General features: G+C 46.8%; 1 protein-coding gene across 2 annotated transcripts in view; it reads left to right on the top strand.

The window, feature by feature from the left end:
- The first annotated feature begins 1,443 nt into the window (after positions 1-1,443).
- Positions 1,444-12,755, top strand: part of LOC129200164 (leucine-rich repeat and fibronectin type III domain-containing protein 1-like protein) — a 52,785-nt gene continuing 41,473 nt past the window's right edge. For both annotated transcript variants that reach the window (XM_054811436.1, XM_054811435.1), the window contains exon 1: positions 1,444-1,607. The gene's annotated coding sequence lies outside the window, so the exon portion shown is untranslated. The remainder of the gene's footprint in view (positions 1,608-12,755) is intronic.

Genomic DNA, 12,755 nt, shown 5'->3' with positions numbered 1-12,755 from the left:
TTAGCATCTCTACGTGGAAAACGTTGACGCGCAAGCACGCAGCTACCGCTCATCGCGAAGGGGAAGATGCTACTCGCTGTAAATATTATAGTCTGCCCTATTCCGGCCTCCTCAGGAGCATGAATCACGTCTCCAGATATTTTTTTGTACTTGGTATTATCGAGGCATGAGTCACGGGAGAGTAGCGATATAGCAACAGTTCTCATTCCCCAAACCTTCCACAGGGCAGGCTGAAATCCGTTCGGATCCCTCTAATGAAGTTATTCAGTGGAGGAGTCTGCTTTGTGGTAAGCCGTTACCCATATCAACAGACAAGGTATTGTCTTAAAACAAAGAAAACCCCTCAAAACACAATCTTTACATCCATTACACTTAAAAATCCCACGGGGTGAAGTAAGGACTCGAAGTGTTTATCGTTGCTTTGACTAAAGATTTTTCCAGCACAGCGAGGGGAAGATTTCATAGGGGGTTTTTTTCCCCCCTTGCTTCCAAGGATTTCCCTACCTACTCCTACATTTTACACCCGTGAGAAGGGGAGGCAGTTTCTCACTACGAAAGGCCACTTCTGCAGCTGAGCAAAAAACACAGCGACCCCGTGCACCGAGGGTCCGCTCAGCATCCCACTGCTCACGCGGCCAGCTGTAGAGACAGCCCAACAACATCCCCGCTCCGCGTTTGTGCTCTTCACGTTACATAAAATACGAAGCAAACTAAAATGCTCCGCCAAGCCCAACCTGACTCAGTACAGAACCAGCCTGGCCCCTTGAAACCCCTAGAGATGCTCTGGGCCAGAACTGTGGAATCATTCGGGTTGGAAAAGACCCTTAAGATCATCAAGTCCAACCCTAAACCTGACACTGCCAAGGCCACCGCTAAACCATGTCCCTAAGTGCCACCTCTACAGGTCTTTTAAACACCTACGGGGACAGTGACTCAAGCATATCCCTAGACAGCCTGTTTCAATACTTCACAACTCTTTTGGGGAAGAAAACATTCCTAAAATCCAATCTAAACCTCCCCTGGTGCAACGTGAGGCCATTTACCTCTCATCCCGTTACTTGGGAGAAGGGACTGACTCCTACAAGCCATCACCAGGACCAAATGAAGGCACATAACCCCGCTTCCACCTTTTATTTCCTTTTTTTTTTTTTCCTTTTAAATATCTGCACCTACCAGTGCTTTGTAATTAACAAGCAATTAACAGGCAACCCTAATTCCTCAGCTACTCCGCCCTGCTCGTAGCCTGTTGCCCATCACCGGGGCGGTCCCGGGGGATGCTGATGAGCTCCGGACCACCGGGAGCGGGATTGTGCTGGGGGTACCGCATCTCCCCTTCTCCGGTCACCGCACCGGGGCTGTGGCCGTAAGGCGGGGCGCTGCTCCTCCTCCTCCTCCTCATCATCATCATCATCTTCCTCCTCCTCCTCCGCCGCCGCTGCGCGGAGCCGGGGCGGGGCGGTCCCTGCGGCAGCGGCTCTGCCCGGCTCCGCCGGTGCGGGTTGCTCCGCCGTTCCCCGGCGGAGCTGGAGCTCAACCGGCCATGGGCGGCGGGGGAACGGTCGGAGCGATGCGGGGCTCGCCGCCCCTCTAGGCTCGCCGTGGGAGAGGTGAGTTTTTAGGGGGCTCCACGGAGGTGGGAGGGAGAGCGGGGGGGGAATCTGCAGCCGGGAAGGAGCCGGTGGGAAGCGGGATGCGCCTGTGCCCCCCACATCCTCTTTTACCCACCACCGCACCCGAGCATCACTGGCAAAGCTCGGGTGCTCCCCCCCCCCAGTGTTTATCCTCCGGACTTTTTGGCTTTTAACACTCTCAGCATCGCGTAGGGTAAGGATAATACAGGAGGGACCAGCACAGAGCGATGGTTTCGCGATTTATTATTTTTTATTCTCCCCCCTCACACCCCCCCCTTTCCCCTTCCCCAATAGTTCTTGATAAATTGCAGTGTCATTGTCAGATGTGCCTTCCACTGCTCGGCTCGGTTTTAACGCTTCGCCCCAAAGAGAGAGGTAGGATCCACCCTTACCGTTGCAGGCACACGTCGATCTGTGAGAATGCAGCTTGGGCCGCTGAATTTGAAGCACGGAAGGCTGGAGCGGATTTTTACAGGGCAGAAGGGTTCCTAGTGGGCAGTTCGGAGTGATTGGAATGACGGTTACCGATACTTTCATCTTGTTTTTCGTGATTTTTTTTTTTTCCCCCCCCTTTCTTCGTTTCTGGAAGCGGTATCTGGATGGCAACGTACACCTGCTCGGTTCGCAACCCTATTTTTTTTTTTTTTTTTTTGCAGGGTCTTGAGCACGGCGCGTTCCTTTACGCGGTTGGTACGGCCCGAGGATGGCGTGTTGCGGAGGGGTGTAAAAGGCCACGGCGAGCTTGCGCTCGCAACCGGTGTTAACGTCGGAGCGAAACAACCCTTTAGGCTCGTTTGCTCTCTGGCATGGAGTGACTGACGCTTACAGTTACATGGGACTGTGTAGCGTTCGTGTCCGGGGGTGTGTGGGGGGGGTGATAGCGTTGTCATTGAGGCTGGCTAAGGTGATTCTCTGCAATCGAAATAATGAAAAGACTGCATAGACCGTGGAGCCGGACTGAGTTTGCTCAAAGGGAAGGAAATCTTCCCCCGATGGCACGCTGGGGAGCAGAGCAGCATAGGAATTGGGGGCCTCGTTAGCCAGAAAATCAATTTGAAAAAAGGGGTTGTGTATAAGCAAAGGAAGATTTTGCTCTAAAAGAGCCCCAGAATCTCCTGTCATAGCTGAATATCTTTTGTGGGGTTTTTTTTTTTTTTGCATTCTGCAGCTAGAGGTATACGAGTGAAAACTCTTGCTGTGAAGCATGTAGGGTACTTAATCTATTTTTAAGCCTTAAAAATACCTTCTATAGTCTTTAAAAAAACCAAAAAAACAAGAAACCAGCAGTGGAGAGGGGTTGCACTTAATGCTCAATTTTTCAATGTGCCTGGATGATCATATTTCACAGGGAACTGGCCATTCCTTCCCCCACCACCACCACCACCTCTTCATAATTTAGGAAGAAATTATACGTTCTTAATCTTCTGTATGATTTTCCAGGTTGGTAACCCGGGCGACTCTGAGATTGCCAGCGTCGCCGCAGGCAGTGCAGCATTTTCTCTCTGCTACCTTACCAGCTTGTCTGATGCCGCGGCTGGAGGATTTTTTTTTTTTCCCCTCTCCAGTGCAGTGCTCGCTCGCTGCGCTTACCGCGAGAGGGCCCGTTCCATGCCTGGTTTTGGTGATGTGCACGTGGGGATGGAGCTGCCGCACGCCGGACCCACGCTTTCCCGGGGTGGTGGTGGTGGGAAATAAATCTCATTCCTCACCCAGGCTTTGCTCTGATGCTCCTAGGGCTGGTAGATCTGTTTTTAGAAGTGGATTGCGTGTTGTTACTGTAGCGGAGCAAGGAATCGCTGGAAAATGTCCCGCGCTCTTGTAGTTGGGGGTTGCCAATGCTTTTGTTCGAAAATGTTCCGTTGTTTAGGATGCTCCTTGTTGCCGTGGGAGGTAATGTCCTAGTTGGAGCTGGCTGGTGTGCGCCATGGAGTTCTTGTTCTTGCTCCAAATGAAGTGTTTAAGGTGGGTTCATCGTGGGGGGAGAAACTGTTAGGTTAGGAAAAGAACTATTATGATCATCTCGTCTCCCCTGCTGCCAAAAAAAACTCCACCAAACAATTCTCGCGTCGAGCTCGTTGCCACTGGTGAGGGTGGAGGGCTGCTCTTTAGAAAGAGATCCACAATCCTGGTTTACAAAGCAAGGGAGAGGTTCCAGCGTGTCCTTTGGTGCCAGATCCTCCTGTAGACCTGACAAAGGGCCTGGATGGCTGCAAGACAAAGGTCTCCAGGGGTGCTGAGCTACGGATGCCAGGATCTTTGCACGGCAGCTTGTTTGAAGGCTAAATTAGCAACTTTACAGCCCGAAGCTTAGTTGGTGTTGGCTCCTGGCAGCAAAGGCAGAAGCAGCGTATTCAACTCTCTTGTTGGCCTCGAGCGAGAGTTTCTGCTTGGGTAGAGCAGGTTCTGCCGTTCCTGGTAGTGACATGAATGGGGTAGATTGCTTCTGAGAAACGCGCTCCCAAATAAGCGTGGGCCGTTCTTATGGCCGTGTCCCATCCTGTCTTGACCTTCTTGGTGATGGAAGGTTTTGCTTTCTCTCCAAAACAGATGTTCTTTTTGGACATCTGAAATTCAGCAGCACTTGGAAAGGAAGCACTTGTACCCACCAATGTCTCCCCTCGGAGGGGAGAGCCTGTCCAGGGGGAGGTTTGTTCCAAATCAGACCTTTTCTACCACCCTGAGATAAAAGGACCTTCATAGCTGAAGCTCCTGGTGTGGGTGAAGGGAAGAAACTGCAGACTTCTCTTGGTTTTATTTATTACTTTTTTTTTCAAAATTATATTTATTGAAAATCTCTCTGTCCTAACTCCTGGTTTTTTTGTGGTTTGTTTTGTTTTTTTTTTTCTGTCTTGCAAAAGCTTCTTTTTCATTAGAAGAGTCAAAAAAACCAGGCAGGGAACTTGAAGCTTTTACCATCCTTTTCAACCAGCTCTACTTGCCAGTTCTGGTGGTGGGTGTTTGGAGTGGGTTTTCCTACAGACTGTCAATGAAATACCATGGTGACAGGTTCTTGGCCCATCAGTATAATCAGGCTGATTATGTTACTCCCTCCTTTGTTAAAAAAAAAAAACCCCAAAAACAAAAAAACAACAAACCCCACACATATAATTTGCTTGAATTAATTAGGTATTAAATGACTGGATATAGGTCTTCTCTTCCCCCCCCCCCCCCAACTTTGTGCACCCCAGGTTGGGACACTGCAAGAAGCCACTTAGCACTCAGATGAGGATGATGCAGGTGGCTTTCCAGGTGGTCTCCTTGTTTGGTCAGTGTCTTTGGATGATGTAGGAGATGGATGGACAAAAGCTAAATGCTTCTTATTGCATCTGCAGATAGGAGAGCATGCGTGCATGCCTCCGCTGATCCCTGTTCCCCATCACGGAAGAGTTTTAGGTAACGATGGTCATGGTTGAAATGAAGGTGAACTTCACAGCGTGGGCCAAGTAGTATTTTTATCTGCTGATTGAGCTCCACTTGGTTGCAACTGGATTTCCACTCGTTGCTCTTGCAGTTGACCATTGTCTTGGGAAGGGTTCAGGTGTTGTCCCTTAGAAGGGGTAAGAACCAAGCTTCTGGCAGATCATTGCAAGATGAACACCTCCCCTTGAGATTCACAGATAGGCCACCAACCAGTCCAAAATTGGGACTTTTTAATTTTTTTTTGCCCCCATGTGTTGGTTGCCAGCCTGCTTGTAGGTTGCCTAGGGCAGAGGGCATGAATTCACAGCAGGTGTTTCTCATTGAATTTATTTTTTGGGGGGTGGGAATAAATCATTGTTATCCGTGTGAAAGATTTTTCACTAATGTAGTAAAGGAAACATTTCTGTGGATTGAATAAAGGGAATTTTGTTGCAATGGGAAATACTGGACAAATGAAAACTCTTTGTAATCTCATAAGAAAAGCTGCGCTGATTTTTCTCTTTGTTATAAAAAAGACATAATAAAAAAAAAATCTCCACTTCTCTGATCCAATGCTAATCTCCGTGTCCTTTCCTAGAAGAGCAATTAGTCTGGGAAAACTGGCGACACTTAGCCCCAAAGTGACAGGAGTTCACCGTGAAGCAGTGTCTTTGAAATATGTGCATATTCTTTTCTAATCAGTAACAATCACACTTCCAGACAAATTTCAAGGATCACTGAACCTCTGCTGAGCCCTGTCGTATGCACTGAGTGCAATCCTGCAATAGACCAAATATCTCCTCCTTTCGCTGCTGTTCGCGCTTTCGCTTTTCTTATTCAAAGAATTGAATTTATCAGTTTTCTTGTGGATGCTCTGTGACATCCAGCTGGTTTCAGCTGGGCTTTTGTAATATGAAAACAGCAAGTTTTTGTTAATCTTCAGCCTTGCCCGATGTTAGCAGCCTGTTATTGTCTAAGGTGCTTGCAAGGATGAGCTTCGTACAGTATCTAAAAGAAACTTTTTTGTGGTACCTTTGTGTGATTCCTATCTTTAAGTTTATCAGAAGAATCGTACGTGATTTTGTGACTGTTCCTTAGTGCTCAAAAATCTCGGCAGTTTCAGAGCAGGTTGTGGTGCTCGTGCACATGACAAGTTTGGTATTTCTTGCTGCGCTGGTCTTTAAAGAACGCAGGTAACGTTGACCTCCGCTTGCCTTTGAACTTCATGAGTTGGGAAGTTCTGGAGTCGTGGGGAGGAGTGGAAGTAATAGGAGGTGGGAGGGAGACAGACAAGCAGCTTAGGAAAAAAAAAAAAAAGCTTTTAAATTGCTGTGCTAAAAGAGTTAATAGCTCGTGCCCATGTCGCTGACAAGGTGGGTTTTTTGGGGGGTATCTAATGTGAGGTGGAATTGATTCTTAGATGGATATGCTTTGTATTTTGGAGGTGTATTTGCCTGTCTGTTTTCTGGGATGAATGCTGGGAGCCCTGGCTGTGATGAAAATAACGTGTATTGATTGGAAAATGTCTTCTGGGGTCTGGTTTAGCAGCGTCAGCAACTTGATTTCAAGCACAGGCAAATCTGCTCGCCGCGGTGGACAAACAGTAAGTGAAATGTGCGTTGGTGCAGAGATGCGTGTCTCAACGTGCGCTGAGCAGGAACGTTTCGGTGGGAATCGGTGTCTTTCTGTTCGTAGTACCTGGAAAACATCTTCTGTATATCGCAGTAAAATGGTGATGTAACTTCTGCTTTGACTTTATATATATATATGTGTGAGATGGAGCTGGAAGGTGCAGCCTGGCTTTCATATCGGAAGAGCTTCTTCCATGTTTGTACTGAAGCCTACCGTTTTGTGTCGTTGGCTGACTTATAAAGGTCATCTGACAAAATAATCTGTTCAGAGAGGGCTTCTTTCTCATTTTTCTGTGTTTGGAAACGGTTTGGACTTAGACTATCGCTTCAGTCATGACCTGAAGCCAGAGGGAAGCATCAGTTGGGGGTTGGACTGGATGACCTTTGGAGGTCCCATTCCAACCTAAGTTATTCTGTGGATTCATGGTATGTAACAGCCGTTAAAACAGTAGTGTTTTCTTGGTGTCCTCTGTGCTAGGCTTTTATTTTTCTGCACAATAAATAATGATGGGAAACATTGCCTGTCTGTGCTGGTTGCAAGCCAAGTCCGGACAGGAGGTCATGTAACTACATGACCGTAAACTCAACCTGGTGTGACAAACAGTGTCCCCAAGCATGGCGCTGGCTGGGGTTAGGGCTGTGTCAACCGCAGCTGGTGGTTCCTGCTGGGAAGATGGTTCATGTCCTCTAGATGCGGAACCCGGGGAGCTTGAGTGCTGATCTGTCTGCAAAATACTGTGTGCAGGCATACGTGAGCATGAGCCCTGCCCTATATTTTGGTTAAACTGGGGGGGGGGGGGGAAAGAGTTGAGAAAATTGCATTTGCTACCAACTGATAATCTCCTGTGAGCCTTGGATCCGCTGCCCTGTTGTGCCTGGAAGTAATGAAGGTTGTTTTCTAGGAGAAGACCCTGCAAGGAAAGGCCACCGCCACTTGGCAGGAGGTCTATGAGATGGTTGCAAAGCAGCTGAGCATCCTTCGGGAGCTGCGAAATTCAGTAGCAAAAGGGCAGCAGGCTCCCTCCGTTGAGGGCTCGCAGGCATTTCTTCGCTGTGAAAAGCAGCGGGGTCGAAAACCCGCGTATTCCCTCCTCTTTGTGGTTTTAAAACACTGATCTATTTAGACTTGTTGCTAGAATTGAACCTATTTCTTTCTACTCCCTCCACTTAACCACCTTAAGAGACTTGAGGTGCAGAATCGCTCTTTGTTTCCAGCTGGAACGAAGCACGGTTCCTGGCACGGGTTCCCCGGGTGACGTTCTCACGAATTCGGAAATAGCCGTGTTTGGAGCTGCCGTCTGTCCTGCTCAGCTGCTGCCGAGGCTAAAATATGTGCAAAACCCCCTTTTTTTTTTTTTCAGTGCAAAGGGAGCATGGGTTCCCTTCATGCCGAACACGCTCGAAATGGCAAGGGCACTTCGAGTGGTTCTTGTTCCCCTGACATCTTGTCAGGGACACTTTTTTTTTTTATTAGACAAGGGTTCTCAGAGCAATGTAATTTCCATTTATTTTTTTTTCCTTTTTTTAAGCTGAAAAATGAGATGGGTAGGATGAACGGTGGTACGTAGAGCTCCACGTTACCCATCAAAGGGATCGGGGGTAATGCTGTCTTGAGGAAGGCTGTTTCATCTACCAGAGGTTGATTATTTTTGTAGCTTCTAATGATTCATTAAGCCAGAGTTGGAATTTAAGAGGAAGTTGAATGTATTTTGGGGTTTATTTTTGGTGCTAAGAGGAGCTTGCTTGGGGGGGATTGATGTCCACGTGAAACACCAAGATCCATACGTTTTTCAGGTAAAGTGGGTTACAAATGCTTTCAGTCTTCAATATCTACTGTATAAAATCACGAGGTACCACAGAAGGGCAGAGCTCACTCCTCCTTGCCCATGAAAAAGGTTTTCAATGTACAGAGGATAAGTTGGACATGTTGTTCGGACTCATCCTTTCAAACTGAGCGGGCACGTGGCGACCTTCAGATGTAAACAGAGCCTCTTAGCGCTTACAAAAGAAGCCAGATTATTTAGCTTTTTTAATTTTTTTTTCCCCCACAGCTTTTCCTTCTCTCACTGTAATTAGAAGCCATTTCTGCGTCTGAAATTACAGACTCTTCAATTCACCTGAGAGCAGATCCCTTTCGCTGAATTCCCCGGTATTATTTATGCCAGCAGCAACGGAGAGAAATTCTAGAATAGCGTTATTGCGTGGCACTCTGAGATGATTAGTACAGAGCTACGGATTTTGCTGTGATGGCACACTTTTCTTCTGTTCTTTTTTTTTTTTCCCTGTCTTGAAACGCAAGACGCATAAGCAACGCTAAACCAGGTCACGAGCATTAAGTTGTCCGTATCTGTGCTTGCTTAGTGCTGGTTTTCTGTATGATTTTAAGCCCAAAGGGTGTGTTCTTAGTTTCATATGACTTTTTATTTTTTTTTTTTTAATCAAAGGTGTGATCGAGGGTGGCTAAATTACCCTGATTTAAGGTGGATTTCGGGGAGATGGATGTAGAGGTTGAATTTGTGGATATTTCCTCCTCAGGCTGATTTGCTGAAGCACCAATGAGCAACTAAATGGTAAGATTTTTTTAATTTTTTTTTTACGGCTGGTGCTTCTTTCTAAAACACAGCTCCTCAATCCTTTGAATTCCTCTGAATAGCAGGATGCCCTAGGGCTGGATGTGTACGTACACGGGTTCCCCCTGGTTTTGTATTTCCAAGGGATATTTGCATGAGAATGAGTAACAGCACAGCATTTTTTTTTTTTGTGTCGGGATTCCTGTGCCAAAATGAATTGGCTTTATTCGTGGAAACCATGTGAAGAAAGAGGAGATCGTGTCTGCTTCTGCCTTGCATGGAAGGAAGTCGTTTGACCGTGGCCTTGACCCGTTGTTGGCTGGGACATGTAGGAGAGGGACCTTTGTCTGTGCAACACTGGGAAAGTCGTTGCCTTTTCTTGCAGCTTCTTTACCTTTTGGCTTTTATTTGCTTTCACCTTTTTGAATGAAACCTTCCAAAACTGCCTGTTTTCTTGCTTAATGGATGGCCACGAGCAGAGCACGGTGCAGCGGCGCTGTCCTACCGCGCATAAATATGTTTTTTTGGAGCTTCTCAGTCCATTCCAAAATATTCATTTTTGTCTTAATGTTTCACTAAACACTCAGGTTACCGTAGCACAGGTCTGAGTGTTTGTTTCTAGGTCAAGTTTTACCCCTGAAATAATTTAGTTATCTTTTAGGGTGACCGATATGTCAGTAGCATGTGATTTGTTGAATTTTGCCTTTTTTTTTTTTTTTTTTTTTCCCCCCTCTGGACCTCTCTCCAGGTCAGAGGGTTGCTAGGCTGGATGAGTTTCCCAGAAGTTACTTGTATTAAGGAGAAAAAAAAATATATATATAAAGAAAAGGAGGAGAAATCTTGGCAAGGCTTTGGTTCTTTATGACACCACTCCTGTTTCAAGGTACTCGATGGATCTCCTCAACCTGCAGCTTGTGGCACTGGTGGATGTTTAATTCATTCTCATTTTGAAGCCTTAATTTTGTTTCTTTCCTCCAATTCTGCTCTCTTTTTTTTTTTTTTTTAATGAAAACGTTCTTCCTTGAGTCGTAACTAAGATCTGAATTGCAAATTATGTTCCATCAGAGAAAAAGAGGGGGTTCCCCAACCCCCTGACTAATCATACCCAAGCAGAGGAAATCAGGAGTGCTATTAAAGGAGCCAGGATGGGGAAACCAAATGAGACTGGGTGATTTTTCCTGCATTAACGTATCCGAAGATCGACGCTTAGCTCGCTCGCTTGCTTTTCTCTGAAATAAAATGCCTCTTCTAGGAATATTTTTATAATAGCGCTGGGCTGTCTGCAGTTTCTGAACTCATTCCCGTTGGCTAATTTCATAATTTCTTCCCCTGAACTTCCAATTTAGCACCCACACCTTACTAATTAGCAGCGCTATGAGCACTGACGGGGAGTTCTTTGGCAAACTTACAGATTTCAGACAAGTACTTGGCTTAGATGGGCGGAAAAGTGGAGGATGCAGAAAACGGAGGTACCGCGAATTGTTCGAATGGCATGGGGGGGGGGTCCTATTCCTCCTCCTTCACTTAATTAGAAATGAAATCTCCTTTTATGCTATATATGTTACGTAGGTACCGCTTAAGTGGTGTATATATTTCTCTGCCAGTATATTAAATATTGCTTAGCAAGCCACCTTGGTTATTGTTTTGCAGCAAGATAAAAATCCCTAAAAATGAGCTAGAGATGACGACGAGTGGCCTCCGGGTTGGAGAGAAGCATCCAGAATCAGTGTTTTATTTAGACGAGGACGGCAATAATGGGATCTGGATGTGGGACATGGAGGGAAAGAGCCTGTTGGGAATATCTGCAAGAATCAGTGGTTTGATCTGTTTGAAGTTTTTGCTTTAAAATGTAGATCAGCCCCGTCTGTGAAGAGTGAAAACTACAGTCCTTGGCGTGCTTCTGATTTGCTGGTTTCGGGGGGGTTTTTTGGGGGGTTTTGCGGTGGGAGGTGTCCCTTTTTTCTTTTTTTTTTTTTTCCCCTCCCTTTGTGAGGATGTGGCAGCGTGTGGGTTGGGTTTTGGTGAGGTTTTTTTTGTGGGTTTTGTTTGTTCAGGGTGGGTTTTTTTGGTTGTTTTGGGGTTTTGTTAGTGGGTTTTTTTGGTTGGTTGGGTTTTTTGCTATATCTCCAGCTGTCCTACATAAGCTGCTTAACTTTGCAGCTCTGCCAACCAGAGTGTAGGCTGCATCTTTCCCCAGAGGGGCCTGGAAGCTGTGTATGTCCAGGCACATATTATTATTTTATTTTTTTTTTAAAGGAGGAATGAGCTAAGATTGGCTTTAACAATTCGCACGCTCCCTAAAACTAATAAAGCCGCTCCAGGTACGGTTCGGCTGTGCAATGCAGCGTGCTGCGGAAACCTCAGAATTATTTCTGAAGGCAAGTTCAGCTGTGTCAGCACGCTGCTGGAGGTGAATCAGCCCTGATGGAGCCAGAATTAATTAACCTTGGGTGCAGAGCTCTGCTAATGCAGCTGCGCGTCAGAGAATTACAGCATGAGCAGCTCTCTGCCTGAAGTAGATGTTCTCCAGCTTGCTCTGAGATCGTTTGGACTTCTCTAATCCTGCGCTCAGCTGGATGCTTCTGGGGACGCTGGAGCTGTGCTGATGAAGAAGCGTCCCCTGATAATATGAGGTCTTGCAGGAGATCCTGTTTCTGCTCAGACCTCCCTACCCCAATTTGCAAGGAACTAACGCTGCTTGGATGGATGTCCTTCTGTTCTTTGGAAAGTCTCTGTGCTCCGGCGAGTGCTGGCCGAATGGGAATTATTTGGCCCGTTGTTTCTGGGTTGACGGAAGGAGGAGAGGGAAGATGTTGAAGTCACTGGGCGTGATGGTCCCTGAGCAGTGGCTGTGTGAGGTTGCTGCAGGTGGATATGTAAGGTCTTGCAAACTTGTTTGGGACCTGGGTGGCTTCTACACTTGCCATGGTGCTAGAAGAACATCATGTCACCTACAGAGCGTCAAAGTGGATCTCCAAAGCTTCACTCGTTCATCTGGACACCTTGGAGCATCCGTGCTTTGCTGCCTGGCACAGTTCAGGGATGTACCAGGGCAGCTGCATGGGTCAAACCAGTCGTGATGCTGGACTGGGAGCGTTTGAAGGTAAATGGGAATGGCCTCCGTTGCTGCCGCAAGGTTAAACGAAGGGGATGATGCTAAATTTCCAGGGAATGTTCTTGTGGCTGCCTTCGTACCACTCAGGGGAAGCAGAGCATGATCTTTAAACGATTTTGCCCATTTAATCCGCCGTCTATGAAAATGGCTGTAGCAAATGAAACGTCATGACGTTTTGTTTTCTCAGCAAAATTAGATATTGAAAGGTAAGCAGGTCTTGGACCTTGCAGTCAGAGACCCAATTAAATACACCGCTAACAGATTGTATGGCCTGACAGGACACCATGGGAGGAAATAACGGGCATCAGCAGATGTGGTCAGTTTATACCTAGATCCACTCAATATTTTGCACTCTGGAGGAAGCCCGGTAATATTTATTCTGTCTTTGTCGTGGCTTTTTTTGCAGGGG

Source organism: Grus americana (genome assembly GCF_028858705.1).
Source record: "Grus americana isolate bGruAme1 chromosome 34 unlocalized genomic scaffold, bGruAme1.mat SUPER_34_unloc_1, whole genome shotgun sequence".
Taxonomy (NCBI): Eukaryota; Metazoa; Chordata; class Aves; order Gruiformes; family Gruidae; genus Grus; species Grus americana.
This window is presented reverse-complemented; position numbering and strand designations above follow the sequence as displayed.